The sequence below is a fragment of the Falco peregrinus genome, chromosome 3 (genome assembly GCF_023634155.1).
Source record: "Falco peregrinus isolate bFalPer1 chromosome 3, bFalPer1.pri, whole genome shotgun sequence".
Lineage (NCBI taxonomy): Eukaryota > Metazoa > Chordata > Aves > Falconiformes > Falconidae > Falco > Falco peregrinus.
In genome coordinates, this window is record NC_073723.1 from 38,338,937 (window position 1) to 38,359,258 (window position 20,322).

At 46.1% G+C, this 20,322-nt stretch overlaps 1 protein-coding gene across 1 annotated transcript in view; it reads right to left on the minus strand.

Annotated features, from left to right (window-relative positions):
- LOC114012045 (CUB and sushi domain-containing protein 1-like) overlaps positions 1-20,322 on the minus strand; it is an 81,099-nt gene that overhangs the window by 60,641 nt on the left and 136 nt on the right. Inside the window, exon 2 of the mRNA XM_055799370.1 lies at positions 17,817-20,276. The gene's annotated coding sequence lies outside the window, so the exon portion shown is untranslated. The remainder of the gene's footprint in view (positions 1-17,816; positions 20,277-20,322) is intronic.

Below are 20,322 nucleotides of genomic sequence, written 5' to 3' on the forward strand. Positions count from 1 at the left end.
AGAAGAAAACTACAAAGGTCCCTTAGTCCATCTCCTACCCTAAGGCAGGATCAATGTTACATGAAACTTCTGCCTAGATGATGTATACATGGTTGACACAGGTAGAGCTGACCCTGCCTTGGGCGAAGAGATTGACTAGATAGTTTATTGCACATAGAAGCTATTCATGTTTATATGGCATGTCTTCTTAACAAAAAGGAGAGAGACTACCAAAAAGGAGACCAACTGTTCACCGAAGCATCCCTTTCCAAACATTCACTGCCATTGCTGTTAGACTTTACCGCCCATGTGACTGTTCAGACCAACTTCTACCCTCTCTGTGCAATTTCCCCCCACAGGTCTTGTAATCTGCCTGTTTACGGAACAGTTAACTAAACTAGGCACACATCCTCCCACAAGCATTTTACCAAAGGCTGCAATTAATTGGGGAACACTGGCTTGGTTTGGGGGCTTTTTAAAATTAAAACAAGACTAGGTATTTTTCTTAAAGGGAACTCAGTTCGGGATTAATAGTTCAGTGGTTTGTCCACCTATTTCCTATAGCAACTTCTGTAATAGAAATAGTAGGTTTCTATTCAATTCAAGTAATTCAAGCCCTACTTTTCATGCAGAATTCAGTGCTCTCAATACACCCCTAATGCTCTTGTTTTCGCTAGTTCATTTGTTCAAATGGAAGCAGATGAATTTCAGTTGAAAGCTTACTACCAGCTTCACTTCAGACTCCAGACTCCTGGCCCATAAAGAAAGATTTTGATGCCACCTTCTTGCATTGATGAGAAACTGTTAGAACTTTCTTGCCACTGGTTATGAAGAACCTGGCATGGATTCCAAAGAATGAAGAGGGGAAGGAGGGTTTTTTAATCATGGACACTTAAGCATTCCAGTTCTCTGCACATCTTCACAGATACTGGCACGGCTCAGGGACAGGGAGATGTACTGCAGTACTCCCGGATTTGTTCTGGCAGAAACCGCTACGTTACTCTTCCGAAGCCAGGAAATTGCCTTTGTCACAAAGTCTTTCCCAAGACTTCAGCTAGCACACAACACTAACGCAAACACACAACTCCGAAGTGACATAAACCTATACAGGCTGCAGGCACTCTTCCAAGCCCTCTCTGCTCTTTAGCTTTCTCTCCAGAGCTCTTTAACTCCATGATCTCTTTCCTTGCTAAAATTGCTCATACACAGGTTTACTCCAGCAGCTCACTGTAACACCCATGCGTTCTAACACATTGTAAACAGATTGCAACAGACTGCATCACACCTTTAGTAGCAGTAGGAGGCTGAAGGGCTGACTGTCTCAGCTTCTCTCCCCCAGCTCACCCCTCCGTTGTGCTCAGCACAGGATCCACGCCTGTTCCAAGACTTCCCTTCCAGGGCCTGGAATTGAAAAATTGAAAAGTTTGGCTACACGTGAAAAAGAACTAGCTCAGACTGCTAATAATTCTTAACGTACACATCAGTAAGATATTAGTTTTACAGTAAAGCACAAGCCTCGAGGAGCAAAAAAGCTTCACGAGACAGTGTGACATCACTGTAGGCAATGGAACGGTAAGCTCAGAAAAAACCAGATCAGCTGGTCTTGCCACTTTACCTCTGTGGGCTTTTTTTTAACCATTCTATACAATCTGTTACCCACTCATCCTCTTCCAGTGGATGCGTTCTGCCACTCACTTGTGTGTGCTTAAAACTGAGATTCAGGAGGTGGGTGCGTTCCGTTACTACCCTGCCTCAGTAAGATATCTTACGTATTACACAAGTAACTGATAAATGCTCACTTGCTGCTCTGGCTGTGCTTCACCATTTGTACGCTACCAAATTAATCCTGTTAGGAAGTATAATATTCAGAGCATTTATTCCTTACTTCCTTTCATTTGTATAAATACGTTGCTCTGCCATGTTTTCTAATTGCTTAACATCTGTTAGAAGGAAGCAAAAAATAAACACATTATGGCAAGAACAAACTGTAATACCCTTTTACAAAGTGAAAGCGTAGAAATGTTTTATAGAGTGGGCTGAGCAAACCAAGAATACCAAAGCCAAAAACGCAAGAGTCATCCACCCCATCAAGTGAGGAAAAGCCTTTGTGATCAAGATGCCCCACACTAAGACAATTAGAGTCACTCAGTTCAATTTTACATTTGATTAAAGTGTTCATTTACTAAAAGTGGTGTTTGGCCAAAACCTAGTACACGTGAACACAGGAAAGTCTGAAAGAAACATCTTCCTAGCAGCATCCTGAGCACTTGTTTAGCATGTGGGAACTCCTCAGGTCCCTGTGCCAGCACCCACTTACCAAGTTGAACATTGAAGGGTACGCTGCCAGTTTAGGGCCAAGTGGTGACACTGGCTTCATTTACAACCACCAAAGCCCCCTTCGATTCACACTGACTTTGAGTAGCATTTACATCATCCCACAAAAGCTAGGGACAAACAAGAGCTACAAAGCCGTACGGGTATCCTACAGCACAATCGCCATAAAGCGTCAGGACGCTTCTGAATTTCAGGTTTGGGCTAGCTTTGGTCTTCCGTTTACAGGCTTGCTGAAACAACCTCTTAGTGAACCCCGCCTAACAGAGATACAGCTTATACTAGTAAAAACGAATCACGGTAAGTGGCTAGATCCTTCTGCCAGAAAGAACAGAATAGTTAAGAGTCTTAATTAACTTGATTTTGCCAGGATAAGAAATAATGCTACAATCTTTCCTTTGCTCCAGCCTGTATTTACCTTCTGTTTAGAAGAGGAAAACCAAAGCCTAATTTTACCTAATATACTGTTAACTCCCAAGGTGTAACCTGAACCTGCTGTACATCACTTGCACATTTCAATGTCATTCTGACAGAGCTGACAATGCAGTTAGATTTTATTGTGTGATTTCATGAATGACTATTTATTAACCACAGGCACAGAGTCCTGTAAATAGCATTTCGGTTTTGTGAGCTTTTCTTTTTTAAATGACTTCTCTGCTACATCCATTCTTTGCCTCACTCTCAGAAGCATGCCAGTTATCAACTTGGGACTAAATTGTGTGCAAATGAAGAATTTCTTGACTTTAGTACTTTCCCTTCCATATTTTGTAAGCTGAAGTCGAGCCATTCGCTGAGATAGAAGCATCTTGTAAAAATGGGAAGGGGGGGGGGGGGGGGGGGGGAAGTGGGGAAATCACTTCCAAAAGATATTTCACTGAAATTGCCACTCATGGAGCCTGATACTCTTCAAAAAAGCTAGGAGGGGAACAGGAAAAATATAGGTGTGGTGTAAGTCAGCTCAGACAGTGGCAATTTTAGACTCTACACCTCCTACACATTCTCAAGACACACACGAAACTCTTGCAGTCCCAACACAGGATTCATTCAGCTAAGACAGTCACCTCCAGCTTCAGGACAGCTCACATGCTCCTTCCCTCCCCTTGATCACAGCAGCAGGGATGGGCAGAAGCATTTACCAGAGGGATGCCTCTCTGGGAATATCCCTCCACTAAAGCTGCCACTCAGGGACTCCTGTGCTCCGCACAGCAAATTTTGTACTTTCTCCCCCCATCCACCACTGGATGCTGGCTATTGGCAGAGGCAGGCATCTTTTCAGTACATTTACCCAGTACTTTAAAATAAAAAGGGCTTTTTCCCAGGACTGTGAGCTCCTGATAATTATTCAATACAAATTTCAATACAAAACTTCCAGCGTCTGTTTCCTATGAAGAAGTATGTTAGTAGTTCCAGTGTATCCAAACACTACAGTCACCACAAGCAATTCACACCACAGCAGAAAACAACCCTAACCACAAGCTTTGAGGAGATCTTGGAGAGCTAGTAGGCAAAAGAATTCAGTCGTTAATGACCACATCTGTTTATGTTTGACTTCACTCAAAGAAGGCAGCACCCTGATCAAGAGCACAGTCTCACAGGTTTTTTTCATGTGTGTATAGTGAAGAACACACAGCTATAGGCACTTCTGCTCTCTCTGCATGACTTACAGTGCAGCAAAAACCAAGGAATTTTCTTCCACGGTGAACTGACTTGTTTGGCGCAAGCCTTACAGAAGGACGATTGCAGGAGCAGGTAAGACCGGACCCTTCAGCTACCAGCCTTAGCACCATTTAGCTGATATATTGTACATTAGTAAGTCCATAATAAGCCTATAGATACACATCTGGAGTCAGTCATTTTGCTCTGGTGTAAATTACAAATACCTCCACTAACTCCCGGAGTTACATCAAAGCAAGAGGTAAATAAGGCCCTCACCATGTTCCCTCTAAGGACAGCCTGCCCATCACGGTTTGGTTAATGCACTTTGCTGCTAGTTCTGGGCTGTTCGCCATCAGTAGCAATTGGATTGCAAGAAAGGCAGATATCTGGTTCCAAATGACATTTTATCAATATCTGTCTGTTTACAGGTGTCTGTCATAACCTTCAGATACACTTAAATAACTCATTCATCCAAGCATTGAACATATGCTGAGAAGATTCATCAAGCAAATGCAAAACTACTGCTCAAGTTTTTGCCTTCTAGAAAAGTGTTACCTTCTCTTGCCTGAACCTGAGTGATAGCATGGCCAAGTCTTCACAGAGTCAGAGGGGCTGGTGAAGCAGATATTCACCCCAGAAATAGGTTTGCTGCTGGTTTTGGGGTGGTTTGGGTGGGTGTTGGGTTTGGTGTTTTTTTTTCACTATTTTCAGCAGGAATTGTTATTAAAGGTTTCAAAAAGAAAAAAAATCCACTTTCCTGGAGAGTTCATTTTTTCTTTACAAGACAGGATGATGTTTAGATTCACACCAGCTACTGCAGTACCCTGTGAACACTGTAGCTCAGTTCCACTACGTGCCCACTGCAACGTAAGGCGAAATAACAACATCTATTCCATATAACACCTCAGTATTTCATCTTTTCTGGATTGTGATACAGCAGGACAAACCCATGAAAATTCAGAGCCAAACATTTTAGCCTCCCCTGAACCAGAGAGTTAGACCTACTGGTCCCCAGCCTGTTCAAAGACCTAGTGAACCTCTCAACACACCTGCAACTGAACTTCTACTCCAAACTTCAAGTTTTAAAATAGCTCTCAAGCCAGGGCAACCTACACAGCAAGGCCTTATTTTGTAAATTAAGCTGGAAGTGATTTGCAGTTCCTTAGTCCTTCTAACTGTTCTGACTGCAGGAATGCTGCATGCTCCTGTAAAATACACAGCAATTCTTCCACCCTTTAGTTATTCTCAGTCTAATATACAAGTCAGGGAGAATGGCATGAATCAAAACTAGTAGTACCAAGTCGTTCATAGCATTAGCACCTTTACAGCCAATAATCAGAGCGGTTTTACACAAGAGTTAAATGCTAAGTAGGTAAAACAAGGTCCAAGCCTTCATCTGCACATCTAAGCCTCCCTTTGAATCATGTAAATCCTGTGGTACTCAAACCGTTAATCACCTCAAGCCTTTAACCCTCGGAGACAGAAAAAGCACCATCACCTCCACTCTAAAATTAAACACCAAACCGCACAGAACAGGCCATTTGTTCAAGACTTCAGGGAGTCCTGGCAGGGTCCTCATTCCTTTACTCCCCCAAGCTTCCCCCCTGCATTTGAAGGGCGGGCAGCAGTACCTGGAATTAACGTGACAGTAGTCTTGTCTCTACAATTCTTTGAGAGACAGTCAAGAAGGCTCAGAGTTAGCACATAGCAAAATGCTCTCCTGAAGGATCACCCAGTATTCTGATAAAGCATTTGGCATGACGGCTGCTTTGAAGGGAGCAGCTCACTCCCACGCCACTGACAAAAACAGAGCAATTCCCACCTCACAGGTTGTGCAGTCCTTTTTTTCTGATAAGCCTCAGTGCCATTTGAAAGGTCTTTTTGAGGAGTTGGTGGCAGAGTGATTATATAAGACCTGTGCGGGAGAAAGACAACTATCGCTACAGCTGACTGTGCTCCTTCTGCTTTATTGGAAGCCTCAGTTCCTCTAATCAAACGATTACTGCTTTCATTGAGCAGGACAGACTAAATCCTCACAACTGCAGGGAAGAGATGCAAAGAGTTAAAAGGCTCAAAAACCCCACAAGTCAAATTCAGATATACATTAAGAAACTCTCAGATGTTGGAAGGATAACAGGGAATCCCAGCTCTTGGATTGGCATTGCAAACTCCCAGAGCACAAACGAGTACAACTGCCACATTTGGCACTGCTGCGCGCGATGCTGTTAAAATGCCAGTTTTAGACATCGTCACGCTGCCAAGCCCACTCAGCGGAGCACGCGCTCACTTAAAGAATAGCCCCATCCTCAAGATGCTGAATCCTCAAACACTCTAGCCTCCATAAACTCATTTGTATTTGTTTTGCCTTGCTAATAAGCTCACAAATTAGAAGGAGGCTTGTGGGTCAGATTAAAGCTCTATGATAATGTCTGTAATGTTTTACTTTAATATTAAATTTAATTAGGACAGCAAGGAGGTGGTGAGAGAGGGAGGACTGAAACCTGGAAAGTGTCACCAGCAGCTTCTTTTCAACATCTGAATTGGAATGGCTTTTAGACAGATGAGCAATTACTCCAACAACAGACAGAGACAACCCATGCACGCCAGGCCCATGTGCTCCTGCCTAGCCCCAGCGAGGAGCTCTGGGAAGTTCTGCCACTTCCCACTGTTCTCCAAGCAGCTCCAAGAGGCACCCCATGCTCACAGCACTAACCCTGCAGAGGACAGGGATCTCGGGAAGACAGCCACCCCCAAATCTTTCTGTCCCTCTAGCTTTCAAAGTAGCTGCCAAGTGTCACTTGCAGGAGGCAGCAGGGATATAAAGCTTCAGGTTTGTGTGATCTCTCTCTGCTCTAGCTCAGTGGGGAAGATGTACTCAGAGTTAAGCAAACGATGCTCAGAGCCAGCTTCCTTCAAATCCAGGCAGCAGGGCAGCCTGGGACAAATAGGCCACCATGCTGGGGTGAAGTGACATGACTTAATACCCCCCAGCCAGGGAACAGAGAGGATAAAAAGCAGCCTTTATGATGTGCAGCACGAGAGCTCCTTGAGCAGCACACACGTTAACATCAATGGCACTACAGAAGAGCTCCTCTCCAGAGAGGTCCTAAGCCCCTGCGTTGTTTATGCCAGCACCAACAGACATCTCTTGGTGACCCAAATCACCGCGCCTCAGCGCAGAGAGGTAGCTGCCCAAGGAGGAAGGCAGCTCCCCAGCCAGGTCCGCAGCAGCTCACGTCCTTCACACTTGCTCAGCACAAGGTTACGAAGCTTCAGGTCTCCACAACATCCTTGCTGATGTCACAGCAGGACACAGGAGGCCTCCTGTAACTCAAACCTGTCATTGCCATCAGGCCACCAGATGACAAAGCTGTACGTGGACAGTCACGGATGAGGCACCGCTTGATCAGCTGAAGTTTAACCGTGCATATGCTGCTAGCATGTTGCACTAGTGCAGTAAAGCCACCCTCTCACAGATTAAGCTCATACTGTTTAGTAACGAACGCACATCAACCAACTGCCAGTTAACTGAGGGGCTGAAAATAACAGACACAGACTGACAGCTATAGTAGTTTGATCACTCTCAAGCAGCAGGGAAAGAGGCTCAAAAGCCCAAGTCTCACGTACGCCAGAGGCGGCAGAGGTCTTTGAGTCTTCTGGCTTGACCGTGACCACATCGTAAGCCAGGTTCCCAGTCCCTCCCTTTTTAAAAAGCATCACCATAGCGATTCTCTTTTAAGAAGGACCTCATGTCCCCAGTCCATACAAAACTAGAACAGCTTTCATTAGTAGTAGTTGTTGCACATTACATCTACACAGAGCCCTTTGTCCAAGGATTACAGACATCCTACAACTTATTAAGCAAGCTGTAACCCCCTGCCCTCCATAAGGTGCATTAAATTCTCTGTCAGCATTTTTAGACTAAAGCACTATTTTTATAGCAGTTATTAATTAGCTGTAGGTTTCAAGTTCCTCACCCAGGGAAAGAGGCAACTCCTGCCTTTCAAGCACCAAGCTTGAAGTCAGGCTTCTCGGGGGTTCTGGTTTTAGGTTCTGCCATTGATTTGCTTTCCTGACATTAGGCATACAACCACTGCTCATCCACCCAGCTGCTCCCTCGGGCTGGCTGAGACGTACAGCAGACACCCAAGGAATTAAAAAAGGTACCCAAGAACAACTGGCAGCATACCTGCTATAGCCTCTCATGTCTGAATCGTTCAGGACTAACTTTTTGTTTGCGTGGTCTGACATACCGCAACTGCTCTGTTTCTAATTGTGCTGGCAACCTTCATCTTGCCCTTCTTGTCTTGATTTGTCTACAAGGTGATCACACAACTGGAAGGTTATTTGTCCTTATGTTCCGAGCTACAAGACACAGATACTATCAAGCCTCTTGGCCCAGTCCCGTCCCCTGATGCCATCTGATGAGTCCCCAGGAGTCAGGCTTCACCTACTGTACAAGACTTAGCACAGCGAGGGCCAAGGAAGATCAGGCTCCCCGATGCATCGCAACTACACTGACTTTATCTCCGACCCCCACCTGTACCCTTTATGCTTCTCTTGCTCCTCCCCACATCAAGAACCTTCTTGTTCATTCCCATCTACAAATCGGAGCAGAAAGCCAAGACGGTCCAAACAAACAGAACAGATAAACCTCCTTATTTCACAGTGCTCTGACCTCCCATCACAGGAGAGGACAGAAAAATCCAGATCTTTAGACCAGTGGCCATTTCACAGCTACACACAAAATCCTTTATACTGTGCACAGCTGAGCCTGTGGCCTTACATCTCCAGCTGAAGTCAATAGGATTTACCCATGCACAGCTGAGAGAGCTCATACACCTGTATTTCCCCACCCCCAACAATTATGCCAGCTAACCTTTCAAAATACTGCCACATCCTAAGATCTGAATAGGGTTGTGTCTATGTGACTTGTGTCACAGCAGAAGTATTCTTTACCCTCTGGGGAGGGCAGTGGGATTTTTAGAGGGTTTACTGTGGGAAACAGATACCTCTGCTTTTGTCTCCGCTGCAACAGCAGCAAGCAGATAATCTCCAGGCCTGCTAGGGAAGTCAAGTGAAGTGGAATCCAGAGACCTCCTAACAATCCATCTATGCTGAAATAACTACAGGAGTTGTGAACGCCGAGAGCACATAGCATCTGGACGTAACATGGATTGGGAAAAAAACTGACAAACAGCTGGAAAAGGAGCTGCCTAGAAAAAAAAAGAAAAACACACCACCCGAGATAAAGCTTACCTTGAGCAGAACAAGCCTCCCTCACCCTTAATGTAACTTGTGTTACACTGGGCCCCACAGAGCAAATGATTTCACATCAGAGCATTGCCACTGGGCTCAGCCCAAAGGGAAACCAGCTGATGAGCAGAAGTGGAGTCCCTGCTTTCTTTTGACCCAACCAAACAGGCCCCCCATTTGCTACATAACCTTGCGCTCAGCTCTGATAGCTCACTGCCGCGATGAAGAGATGCTATGCCGCTGGGAAGAAAAGGGTTATGAGGACAGGGTTTAAAAATAAATCAACCTTTGTGTTGTTTTGGAAGTAATCTATGAAAAAGATTTGGTTGTAAACGCATTGTATAAATGGAGGCACTATTATTGTTTGACAATAAAAAACCCAAACTGTTTTCTTGTATTTGCTTGGAATAAAACCATTTTGCAGAGGTCTTCAGACAGGCTTTTAAACTGCTTTCTGCATCTTAATTTTCCCTTTTAGGTTTTTTATTACATTTAAATTAAAATTATGCCTGTAAGCAGTCAAGGGCAACTTTCAACAAGTCTATCATTGCTGACCTTTTCACTACTCATATCCATCACCTCTGCTCAGGAGCCCGTAAACAAAGCTTACCCCTTTTCTGATACCCCTCCTCTTCTCTGCTCAAGCAGAAATGCTTCTCCTACCCTTTGCACTTCCCAAGAAACCCCTTCTCATGGTGTATTACTGCTCTAATTACTCATCACAACAGAAGAGACAAAAGCCCTTCTGCACCTTTATCCAGAACAATGCCCTTTGGAAATAAACTCTAGCCTAAAGAGCTACAATGCAAGGAATCACGTGCAACAGAAATAAAGGTACCTCTTTCGCTGACCAGTTTAGATAACAGACATGGTCAGCAAGAACAAAGCCAAAAAACAACCAACACCTCTCCCCAGTGCCAGATCCCAGCTTAAATAATTCATCTTGGAACAGTAAAAGGTTTCTTAAAACACCTTGATAAAGTTTCTTAATAAAATAAGCGATCCGTTAGTAGGTTTCAACAAGATTTTGGCCAGTAGTTTTGGTTCCTACCAGAAGATAAGAAAGTATCCTTCATCACCCTCTTTTTCCTGCAAGCACAACTGGTCTGGCTTCCCTCAAAAGCTGCACTTCAGTACTTACACAGTTTTCGACTGATTTTCAAAGTGTAAATCAGAACCAGGGACCACAGTGCTGGACAAAGTCCTCATACGAGTCAATAAAGGGGACTGCCCCACAACAGATGTTAGGGGGGGACTGAGGTTTCCTAAGCTTAATTTGCTCACAGACTCCCAACATAGAATAAAAGGCATCCTGTATCACAGCAGTGCTGGCAATAGCAGACTGCATGAGGAGACATTCAGCTGCAGATCATGATCACTGCCCAAACAGCCTCTCCCTCACCTCCTCTAGGACATGAGAAGAAAGAACCTTCCTTTTCTGAGTGTTGCTTTGAAGTAGCCCGAGTACAACTGTTCGGCAACCCCTTTAAAATGAAAACTGCATCAAAATAACCAAAGCACTAAAAAATACCAATGGGAAATACCTCCCACAGACTGCCCCACTTCAGCGAGGGCAGCTGCAATTGCTGCAGGCCAAATTAACGTGGCATGTTAAAGAGGACATCAGCACACCTGCTCTCTAGTAAAGCTTTTAATTCTGTTGCTATATTTATTCTCATTTCACTCAACCTGAAGTAAATGCTACACAGACTCAAAGCTGCTCTTTGCTTATGGGGAAACAGTGAGAGCCCCCAGGTACATCCAAAGCACAGAATTAGGTAAATAATTAAGTTACCTCATATACTCTCAGTTAACTCCCATGTCTGGATTTAGTTCGTACTTTCTGGGTTGAAATATGTCTCGTTACATTAGCTCTAACTATTCCATTGAAGTATCTTCAGACTGGTTGGGGGTTCTCTTGATTAACGAAGCTTCCTCGAATGGATTCTCTCAGGACCAACATGTACCAGGAAGAAGAGATGCTTTTCTGTAACTTAGCACTTTCATTGCCTACAGATGCATTGCCAGGTTTGTGCAGCTACAAACATCTCAGTCACAACTATAGACTTCACCTAACAAAACGTTCAAACAGTCCTTGTAAAGGAAGCCAGCCCATTTTGCTCACCACAGCCTCGTCACCTGAAAATTTAGGAGAGGTGCTTCACAATGTATGCAAGCTGTCAAACATACTACAGCCTGAATTACACAGAGCACTTCTCTGCCATCAGCAGGAAGCGAGTTGTGCACTTTTGGCCTCGCCTACACAGGTAAACTAACCAAGCTATTTCCCCGCTACTCCAAAAGAGAGCCCACATAGAGCTGTTTGCAAATATACAGTCTAGAGTACCTTGCCTTGCAGTACCTGCAATGTTCCCTACCCAGACAAATCCTGACACTTGTAAAACGACCGTACAGAGCTAACTCAAAGATTATCAGTAGCATAAGTAAAATTTAGTTTTCCTGACCCAAAGACTAAGGGCCAGGCAAGGACAAACCACTCCTGCAAGGGACCACTCCACAAGCCCTAGCCATTGCTCACTTTGCTTACAGCCCAAGTCAGCTTTGTAACAGAGACCGCCTCAGGCTGAGAGCCTTGTTCCTCATCACTCACCTTAATCATAACTATCCTTGTTTTAAGTGCCTCTGAAAGGTGTACGAGTGGCTACACTTCCCCCAAGTCTCATTTCTGTTCACAAATGAATTAAGTGTTCAAGCTTTCTTTGAAGATGCCATTATGATCTTTATGGGAATGTATTTCTACGTGACACCAGCTCTTTTGAAAATTTTCATGTATACTTGTAAATCTATGTATTCCAGGAGTGCCTGTGGTGCACTGGATATAAACAGAAATACACCACTTATACAGAGAACAGCAAGATTGCAAAATACACAGAAGAAACATAATGCTGGCAATCTATGGTTTTAGCCATTAAGAGGTGACCAGCAGGTGTTCAGATGCAGCCTGAACAAAGTGGGATTCTCCATATGGCTTCAAAACCCACCTTGTTTGCATGTTTCTATGCAAACTGAAATGTTCATCAGGGATTCTTTCAGATGTTCACAACTTCCTCCTCCCAAGTTTCCACCACCGGAGTAAGACAAACTGCACTGCTGGCTTTATTTCCCATTTAAAGTGGAAGAACTTCCCTTCTCTTCCAGCTGTCCAGTCAAAACTGGAATTAAGGCAAGCAACATCTCAATACAGAAAATTACAAAGGCTAAATCAGCATTAGGTGTTTTTTTCACATCCAACTCCAGCTTAAAGTTTATTACCAAATAATACCTGCATGGCCACTTCTGTCCTGTTTCCCTTGCGCTGCCGGGAAGCACTTCACACAGCTAAGAGAAGATTTGCTCTGTGTGCTGTGTTTGCTCAGCATTGATTTAGAGCCCACATCAACTCTCTCACCTCTCACTAATTTTAATGGTGAACGATTGTGCTCCTCATTCAGGGCACAGAACAGATGTCCTCAGAAAAACCGCAATGACCCCATTATGCATCCAGGGGATTATTAGAGGGCCTGTCTTTGTGCTCCCCCTCCAAGAGATGCCACAAGTCTGTTGTTCTTCCTCGTTAACTCTTTTATTAACTTTTGCCCCCAACAGACAGGCATTTGCCCTGCTGACTGAGACAAGACTCACACTATAAGCAAAAAGATACAGCATTTATCAAGTTAAAACTATGAACGATGAGTGAACAGCACCGGAATATTGGCTGTAAGCAAATAACAGCATCACCGGTTCATCAATGAGACTGGAGGGGGGCAGGGGGAGAAAGAAAGAATGAGAGCCACAGTCAGCACATTGTTTTGATGGCAAACATTAACTCGGAAAGGATTTGGTTAAGAGTTTCAGCAGCTGGACGCGGAGGCTTGTGCTGTTTACTTTGCTTATTAACACTTGGGGTGCGTGTTTGGAGAGGGTGCCACGGTGCATGCATACTAACAACCCTGTAATCTACTCTAGTGAGTGAGGCATCCCTGGACACCGTTCAAGAGCAGCAGAGAAAAGAAGCGCCTTCCAGCAGAGCAGGGAGGCTGGCCAGGGCCGGGGCTGGGTAAGCAGGTACTTGCTCAGCAAGGCCAGGAGCAGACCAGGCTCCTCGGGAGTCCCCCACTGCTCTGAATTCGCTCCTGCGTAATGAACACACCTGAGGCCAGAAGATGTGACTACACAGCTTGAGGTGACACGGATGATTTTCATTATTAAGTTACTGGTTTTCCAAAGAAAATGCACCGCATACATAAATGACAACAGACCTCCCCACGAGGTGTAACAACCTCAAGCAAGAGGTGAGGAATCTGCTAACAGGATCGGCACTGTAGGTAGGACAACACGGATGCTACAAGCAGCTACCACAGGGACCAGCATCAGAGAAAAAAAAAACCAAAAAAAACCAAAAAACAAAACCAACCAACTATGCCAAAGTAAAAATAGTGCATAAAACATACCTTTAAGCTTCAGAAGAACTGCTGGGACCATCCCCTGCTAAGCTTACAGTGTTGCTTCATACCAGCTCAGCACTCCAACTCTTCCGGAGTCACCCCACCTACCAGCCATGGTGTGGCTAGCAGCTCCCCAGCACCCACCACCACAGAGCTCCTTCCCCTCTCTCCTTTAGGCAGGAGGGCCCACCCCAGTCACTCAGGCTTGGCCTGGCCTGGCCTAGTCCACCGCAGTCACTCAGGCCCAGCCGCGGCCCACCCGAGGTGACGGCCCGGCCCGGCCCAGCCCACCCAAGTCACTCTGGGCCCAGCCGCGGCCCACCCGAGGTGACGGCCCGGCCCAGTCACTCAGGGCCCGGCCCAGCCCGCCCAGGGCCCAGCCGCCCCCCGCAGGTGGGCCGGGGCAGCCGCGGAGGCAGGGGGCCTCACTGAGGCGGCCCAGTCACCAGCACCTCAGAGCTTTACTTCTTTCCTTAAACAGGAAAACTGTTTAAAAATTATTTATTATCACATCTGTTCTGATAATTTCCTCCGTAGCTGCCCTTTACTCAAACCTGTCTCTAATTACAAAAGCCTTGTGCTTTAACCCCGCCCCCCGCGGCCTGCCGGCACCTGGTGGCACCGAGGCCTCGATCCAGCCGGGGGGCGGGAAGGGAGGCTGGGGGGAGGGGCAGGGGGGCTTTTAGAGCTGGCAGTCCTGCAGCTCCACAAGGCCTCCATGTTCTCACTCATCCTGTAGGCCCTGGGGTTCTGGTTCTGTTCTCCTGGGTGGCTGAACCTCCCTCAGGGAGAAGCCTTTTCAGCTATGTGCCGAGGTGGGGCCTGTGCATCGCCATTATGGCTGTGCTGGGGGCTGGGGGGGTCCCGGCCTGGACATGCTCCCAGAGCGGGCCCTGCTCTTCCTTTGGGTTGCAAAAATTCATTTATCAGTAGCAGCTTTTCAGCCCACAGACAGGAAACTGTGAATCTATTAATTCCCAGTATAGAGCTGAATGGTGAGCACACTCAAGGTTTGGTTTTTTGGTTGTTGGTGGTTTGGGTTTTTTTAAAATGCTTGTAGTGTTTAGGTATTTCAAACTGCTTGTCTAAGTCATCATTTTTTGTTGGCAGGATTCTCCTGGTCTGGCCAGAGTGGGCTTCTGGTGTTCCACTAGCTGGCAGCCTCTGCTGTGCTTTCACTGGGCACACGAAGCGAGTGCTCACCTGGGGAAGGTGGAACCATCCTGGTTACTGAAGACAGGAGAGGTGGGCCCATGCCACTTCTGCCCAAGTGGAAAGAGAACAGAGGGGCTCTCCAGAAACCGTAAGTGTTCTGTGGAGTTTCTGCCCAGCTTTTGGTGGTGGTAGCAGTACTGAGCTGGGGCTCAGTGGCCAGTGCTCTGTGCCCAGCAAGCTCTTTGGGTCTGGTCCTTGGTGGAGCAGCTGTTTCTTAGCTGTGGGTGAGGGCGTCTGTCCCAGCTGTGGCAGCTGGTGGCATTGTCACCTGAGGGTGTTGCTTCAGGTGGTGGCTAGCATGTGAGAGCAGCAGAAGCAAATCACGTTTTAGAGAGTGTTGGCCAGGTGTGTGATACTGAATTGGCAACCTCTACACATGAGCAGAAATAGTGACTTAGAACAAAAATCCAATAAGCAAGACCTTAGCAAATTCCAGACACTTCTACTGGCTATGCTATTTCTTGTTATGCTTCCAGGCTGTTACCGTGCTTCCAGGCATGAGCCCCGTTTCCACCTGCCCCCATGAACCTGCTTCAGCATTATAAACCAAGTGCCCTGATCCCATGAGGGACCTGCTGCCCTGAGTTTTTCTCCTTATACAGAATTTCTGTAACTTCTCTCCCAAGTTTAACGTGAATGAAAACATGAATGATCTTGTGAATAGGAAATGTGATGCTGCATGGTATGTTTTTAGCACTCTGCATCAGGGATTAGATGCACAAATCCTGTTGCCATAGCTTTCATCGCTCTGAGACTTAAACGTGTCGCATAAGCTGAATGAGGTACGCAACCAAAGCAGGGGAGGAGAGAGCTATGCAGCAAAGGAGGGAACCACAAGCAAAGTGGAAATCCTTTCTTTTCATTTCAGCCTCATGATTCAACATTTATGATGTCAATAATGTTAAGCTGTAAACAGCAAGCTAACAAAAGCCACGTGTGGGAGGGAATTAAACCTGAGCTCAGGATGACTGGCATTCCTTGCAATCACTAGTCAAGCCTGCTTCAAAGACCTGTGTGTTCATTATGGACTCTTATTAGCATGACAGCCTTCCCAAAGGAGATGCCATTACCAGAACAGACCAACAGCCCCATTTAGTTTGTTGTGCAGTGGCTGGTGCCTGAGTCCGAGTAGCAAAGGTAGAAAATTCTTCCCAATGCACGTAATTATTCACAGCAGTCCCCAGTGCGCCCTGCACACTGCTAGAGGAAGTGACAATAAAAGGGAAGTCTGCAGTAGTTGTTTTGTCTTGTTTTTTTCCTTTGTGGAAGGTAAAGAGGGAAAGTTACATGTCGGTCAGGAAGGCTTCCTTGGGAACCTTACAGATGAGTAACAAATTGTTCTCTTTGGCAGTGTTTGTAAGAGGTGCCAATCCACGCTTGGGCTGTTAAGTAAGCAAGCAAGCAGCTGTTCAGTGCTGGTATCTTGGGTGGCTTTGGTTTTGCTTGGAATGAGAAGTCTGCCACAGAAAAAAGGCAGAATACAAATGGGGGAAGGGGGGACCTGAAGGAAAAAAAAAATCTTGGTGACTCTGGATAGGTGGAATAGCTGTGACAAAAGGAAAGGGCAGATTTAATTTTTCATCTTCTGCTTGTGTCAGTCTCAAGTTTTTAAACTGAAACTTTTTAGGTTTTAAACTAATAAAACCCCAGGGGTCCTTCAGCTATATTTTGGAGATTATTGCAAAGTGAAGCTTATGTAGTTTGCATCAGATGATTGTGTCTGTCCTACTTAAGCAATGTTCAGCCAATCGTGTTTTTTGGGTAGCAGAGATGTTGGTCTGTTTGAGAATCCAGTATGTTGGCTTGGAAGCTAACAGCAATCGTAGCATGGGATTTAGCAAGGAACCAGCCAGAAAGCAGCAGTGAAGTGTGTGGCGAGTACAAGTGGACTGAGGCTGTGGGCTCAATAGACCCATGTTCTGGGTTACAAAGATGGGGGAAGGCAGGGGATGGAGGCTGGATGCAGGCTGGTGGAAGCATGCTCCAAGGGTGCTTTAATGCTGCATTGCTGACTACCTCTGGACCCGTTCATCACAGGTGCTGCCTTTCCAGCTGTCCCTTCTGCCCTCTGCCATTCTTTGGACCTTTCTTTGAGGTCTTTTCCTGTGACAAAAATGTGTCAGGGCCAGCAGGCAACCTGTCTAAAAGCAAGCCTAAGTGTCAACGGAGTTGGAAGTCTGAGATGTCTTTGGGGAAAAGGTAATAATGAAAGTGATGATGCTCAATTGCCTTTAATCCATTTGCCTTTTAATTCCATGATAAGGGGCACCAATTAGCTTATGGAAACACTCATCTTTGAAATATTCACTGGGATGCTATAAAATTGGCTTCAACTTGTCTCATCTTTTGGCAGGGAGAGGAATCTAAGGAAAGGGTTGTGGGGTTTTGTTTTGTTTTTTTAATTTAAAAGAAAAGGAGAGATCGATATTATAGTGTCATGTTTCCACTGTTCCCAATATGTTCCTCACTGTGTGACCACCAGGGCAGTTGAATTCAGGTGTCTGGTTTTGGACGGTCGTGCCCAAGCGCGGTGGTCATCCAAATGCAGGAAGGCGTACACATGGCACTCGTCATGAGTGACCATCATCTCTTAGAGGGATGCCGCAGCATCCCATGCTGACAGCCCTGAGGCTCGTTGTCCTCTGCTAATCACATGCCCTGATGTGTCTAAAGAGTGTCCAGAGTGCCACTGGCTGCCAGCCCCCCTGGACCCTGGGCTTCGGTTGCTGCCCTGCTCAGAGAACAGCTTGCTTCCCTGGCAAAGCGCGCTGATTTGCTTTGGTCTACTTCATCCAGATGCTTGACTTCTAAATAATTTAGAAGTAGTTCTATTAAAGAGCCATTAAGAGGAAAAAGAAAGAGAAACCTTCTGGGAGAAACCTTGTTAGTAGCAAGTACACACATAATGAGATACCGGACAAAAGGAATCCATACCTTCACTGTCAGAACGTGTTAGGAGAACGCCTGGGTGTATTTGGCTGGCTGGTGTTACCGTAACAAGGTAGTGGTCACCCAGATAAGCATGAGAAGATGCTATCTGTATTTAGATTTTATGCGATGCCTTTTGTAAACATATTTTGTGCTGTCATCTGTGGCTCGCTTCTTCATAGGGAATTTACTTCAATCAGTGTGCAAACACTCTGTTCTATATTTATCAGTAATTGCCCAGAGATTGACAAGTATAGCAGTCAAGGTAGATCAGTTAACCAGAAAAAGAAGTAATGGGAACTGGAATCAAAATAGAATTGGTCTGTTTCTTCACAGTCATTTTTTTTTTTTTTAGGTGGTTAAAAATTCAAACAAGTGCTGTGTGGATGATAGGCGCTGGTATGATGGCTGTGGACAGAACAGAGTGGCCGGTTCCTCGCTCGCAGCTCAGATCTGTCTCTCCCACTGTGATTGTCCAAACTGGATCTCTGGACCAGGCTTTTATCTCCAGAGGGCAGGAGAAAGGCACATGCATTAGTAATGTGGCCACGCAGTGCCTGGCAAACTTTATGCTAGTTACATAGGAGGCTTTCCTTTCTCTCTTCTTAGTTTTTAATTGCTTTATTTCCCGTGCAGCTGGCCGGCCATGGCCATCATCCAGAGAAGACCCTTAAGTGATCCTGACCATTATCACTGTTGATTTTACAGCCCAGCATGGAGGAACAGCAGAAGAGAAGGAAGGAGTGCTCCTGAGCCCGGGTTTCCCAGGGAATTATCAAAGCAACCTGGACTGCACGTGGAGGATATTGCTGCTGGTGGGGTTCGGTGAGACAGCTGGGTTTGGTTTGATGCTATCACAAAAGATGTGGTGGGGAGATCCTGTCCCTGTTCAGTCCGTGCTGGATGCCAAGTGCCACAATGACTTACAGAAACTGTTGTTTGACCTCCTGATCACACTTGCCGTTAAAGATGCATTTATAGGGTGCTATGAAATAATAGATATTTTTTCAGAAGCTGATGCCAGGATGCCATGGAATGTAACAGGTTGATCCAGATTTGTGGGCATGCCTACGAATCGGTTGTAATACCCTCTTTTTAGTGTGTAACTCCCCGTCTTAACTACTCACATTTGTAATAGCTGTAAAACGTCACCAGTTCATCAGTCTTTAGAAATGTAACAGGTGACCAGAGCTTGTGTCAGATTATGTCCTGCCTCAGCTGGAGTTTGTGCAGGCATCAGCACATTCAGAATTAGGCTCTCCCCAGCCCTTGGTAAAGAGAGAAATTTGCCTGCCTCCAGCTCAGCTCTTCTCTAGGCCAGCCCCATCAGGGTGCCTGATTGCCAGGAGGTGGAAGTGTTGCATGTCTGGAAGAAATGCTGAGTCTCCTGGTTTCCTGAATTAACTCTCCTCCTCCGGCTGTAGCTGCCGTGTGCTGCTGGGGAAACAGCCCACCCAGGGTGCTCAGCCCGTCCTGCCATCTGAGCCGGCCACGCTCGCTTTGGCAAGGGGTGATTCCTGTCGCTCTGTGCCTGCCTTCCTAGTTCCTTGGGTGTCAGGCAGAGGGAGGCATGTGCACAGGAGCTCTAGCAGCGTGAAACTACAGGCGTTAATAGCCTGAGCTTGTCTGAAACTACAGGCACCCTCTACCTCCAGCAGGGTAAATGTACTGCTGATGCCCGGGGTATACTGGGCATCACTGGGCGAGCAGTGCTGATGTGCTGAGGCTCGAGTGTAGCTTTAGAGGCACTGTTCATTCCTCCTCTCCAGATGCTCACATCCAGTTCCTAAACTTCCCCACTGAGCCGAACCATGACTTTGTTGAAATCCGCAATGGGCCATATGACACCAGTAACGTCATCGGGCAGTTCAACGGCACCAAAATCCCAGGCTCCCTCCTGTCGACGTCTCATGAAACCACTGTGTACTTCCACAGCGACCACTCTCAGAACAAGCCAGGCTTCAAGCTGGAATACCAAGGTAAGGAGGCTGGAGAAGGCGCTGCAGTGGGACAATCCTGTCCCCGGGTGCTGATGGAGAGGGCAGTGGAGGGTGGGGAGGCATCACGGTTGTTGCTGTTCTGTTGAATTAATTCCATGAGGACTCAATCCAAATGAGTGGAAAGGTGTTACATGAAGGCCATGCTTAATCCTAATGACTGGGATCTGTTCACCTGGACTTATGCCTACGGCAAATAACGAATGTTCCTAGAATGCTTTGTGACAGCGAAATGCCTTTGAATTAGTTCTGGCCAGATTCACTTAGAACTAGGCTCTGTTGAGTGTCATGTGCAAAGAGAGGAGCCCTCAGCCGCCATGCATTTGCTGCGGAATTCTGCGGTGGTTGTCAGTCTCTGCTGAAGTCCAAAGGCATCGTTTGCTGCAGCCCAGCCTTGTGCCAGGCAGGCTGGTGGGGGACCAGCTGAGCAAAGAGCCAAGGAATATAACGGTGGGGCTCCCATGGGTGCCTGGAGTAAGAGGAGAGGAAGAAGTTTTATTAGAATCAAAAGATGC